Here is a 3,200-nt window from a genome sequence, read left to right as displayed (position 1 = left end):
TCACACTAAAGAAGTTCAAAACGCAGAATTTTACGCATTTAAAAAAAATGTATCATTTGACATTAAAGATTTTAATCAAAATCTTTAAGCATCTACAAATTATAGTTTTATATGAAAATACATATTTGTAAATATACCTTTTTTAATCCTTTTTTAGATTTTATAGTTTTGAGAAGAGTCAAAGTGGCACACAATATAGAATCATAGAATGGAGTTGAAAGGGACCTCAAGAACCATCGGGTCTAACCCTCTGCGAGTGCAGGTTTTCCTAAATCATCCCAGCTATATGTTTATCCAGCTTCCGCTTGAAGATTTCCATTGAGCAAGAGTTCACTACCTCCCACGGTAGCCTGTTCCACTCTCTGACTACCCTCACTGCCTCCCGTGGTAGCCTTTTCCACTGTCTGACTGCCCTCACTGTCTCCCGTGGTAGCCTTTTCCTTTCTCTGATTGCTCTCACTGCCTCCCGTGGTAGCCTGTTCCACTCTCTGACTGCCCTCACTGCCTCCCGTGGTAGCCTGTTCCACTCTCTGACTGCCCTCACTGCCTCCCATGGTAGCCTTTTCCACTCTGACTGCTCTCACTGCCTCCCGTGGTAGCCTGTTTCACTCTCTGACTGCCCTCACTGCCTCCTGTGGTAGCCTTTCCCACTCTCTGACTGCCCTCACTGCCTCCCGTGGTAGACTGGTCCACTCTCTGACTGCCCTCACTGCCTCCTGTGGCAGCCTGTTCCACTCTCTGACTTCCCTCACTGCCTCCTGTGGTAGCCTGTTCCACTCTCTGAATGCCCTCCCTACCTCCTGTGGTAGCCTGTTCCACTCTCTGAATGCCCTCTCTACCTCCCGTGGTAGCCTGTGCCACTCTCTAACTGCCCTCACTGCCTCCTGTGGTAGCCTGTTCCACTCTCTGACTTCCCTCACTGTCAGAAAGCTTTTCCTAATGTCTAATCTGAATCTCCTTCCTTTTAGTTTTACCCCATTGCTTCTTGTACTTCCTTGTGCTAATTAGCATAGGGTAGTTCCCTCTGCACTGTGACTACCTTTCAGTTATTTGTAGACCGCTATTAAGTCTCCTCTCAGCCTTCTCTTTTTTTAAACTAAACATCCCTAGTTCTTTTAGCTGGTCTTCATATGACATGGTTTGGAGACATTCTATCATCTTGATGGCTCTTCTCTGGACTTGCTCCAATATATCGATGTCTTTCTTGAATTGGGGGGCCCAGAACTGTACACAGTATTCCAGGTGGGGTCTGACCAGGGCAAAGTAAAGGGGAAAAATGACCTCTCTTGATCTAGATACAACGCTTGTCTTGATACATCCCAGAATTTTGTTGACCTTTTTAGCTGCAGCTCCGCATTGTTGGCTCATGTTGAACCTGAGATCCACTATTATGCCCAAGTCCTTTTCCTCGGTGCTATCACTTAGTTCTATTCCTCCTATACAATATATGCTTTTTACATTTTTTTACCCAGAAGTAGGACTTTGCATTTGTCCACGTTAAACACCATTCTGTTCTCCTCGGCCCATTGTTCGAGCGTGTCTAGATCCTTTTGAATACGCTCTCTTTCATCTCTAGTGTTGGGTACTCCTCTTTTCTTAGTATCATCTGCAAATTTTATAAGATTCCCAGTAAATACGTTGTCCAGATCATTTATAAAGATATTTAACAGCACTGGCCCCTGGACAGAGCCTTGTGGTACTCTGCTTTTAACTTACCTCCAGTTTGATGTGTAGCCATTTAGTATTACTCGTTGCGCCTGATCATTAAGCCAGTTGTGAATCCATCAAACAAATTTTTGCCGATTCCGCACTTGATCATTTTTTTCAATTAGGATGTCATGTGATACTTTCTCGAATGCCTTACTGAAGTCAAGGTATACTATATCCACGGAATTTCCCTGGTCCAATCTTTCAGTGACTTTATTATAGAAGGAAATCAGGTTGGTTGGGCAAGATTTATTGGTCATAAAGCCATGCTAGCTTTGGTTGATTAATGCCTTCACATCACAGGTACTTAAGGAAATGTTCTTCACGACCCATGATGGACATATCCGTCATGGATCGTGTGAGGTTAATCCCCGCCCCCTGCTGTGTGCCGGTTTTAGGCGATCCACGCACATATCAGCTGTTTTCAACAGCTGACATGTGTGCCTGCAAGTTACGAGTGGAATCGCGTTCCACCCGCAACTTTTAACCCCTTACATTTCGCTGCCAAAGTCTGGCAGCGAGATGTATATGCGCGCGGTCATTACTTTTACTTACCGCCGCCCCCACTGGAAGTCACGTGCGTGATCACGTGACTTGCGGTGGTTGCCATGATAGCAGAGGGCCATGTGATGACACCTGTAGCTAACATGAGTCACTTTCTCTCAGTAGCGGCATACTTCCAGCATTGAGAGTAAAACAGCGTATCTGCAGATCTCGGCTCTGTACCGGAGATCTACAGATATGGCAGAGCAATCGGATTGTTGATCGATATACTTCCCCAGGGGGACTAGTAAAATAAAAGTAAAAAAAAAAGTAAAAAAAATGTTAAAAAAAAGTTTAAATCACCCCCCGTTCACCCCATTGAAAATTAAAGAGATAAAAATATAAAAAAATACACATATTTGATATCGCCGCATTCAGAAATGCCCGATCTATCAAAATGTAAAATCAATTAATCTGATTGGTAAACGGCGCAGCAGCAAAAAAATTCCAAACGCCAAAATTAAGTTTTTTGGTCTTCGCAAGTTTTGCGCAAAATGCAATAACAGGCGATCAAAACTTAGCATGTATGCAAAATGGTACCATTAGAAATGTCAGCTCAAGACGCAAAAAATAAGCCATCACTGAGCCGTAGATTCCAAAAAATTAAAACGCTATGGGTTTCGGAAAATAGCGCAAAACGTGCGCCACTTTTATTGGACAAGCTTGTGAATTTTTTTTAACCCCTTAGATACCAGTAAACATATACATGTTTAGTGTCTACAAACTCGCACCGACCTCAGGCATCAAAACTACACATCAGTTTTACCATATAGTGAACACGGTGAATAAAATATCCCAAAACTATTGTACGATCACACTTTTTTTGCAGTTTTTCCACACTTGAAATTTTTTTGCTGTTTTCCAGTACAATATATGGTAAAACTTATGGTTTCATTTAAAAGTACAACTTGTCCCGCAAAAAACAAGCGCTCATATGGCAAGATTGATGG

This window comes from Anomaloglossus baeobatrachus, chromosome 11, assembly GCF_048569485.1.
Source record: "Anomaloglossus baeobatrachus isolate aAnoBae1 chromosome 11, aAnoBae1.hap1, whole genome shotgun sequence".
In the NCBI taxonomy this organism is placed as follows: domain Eukaryota; kingdom Metazoa; phylum Chordata; class Amphibia; order Anura; family Aromobatidae; genus Anomaloglossus; species Anomaloglossus baeobatrachus.
The sequence above is the reverse complement of the archived record's forward strand: the minus strand, read 5'-3'. Positions refer to the sequence as shown.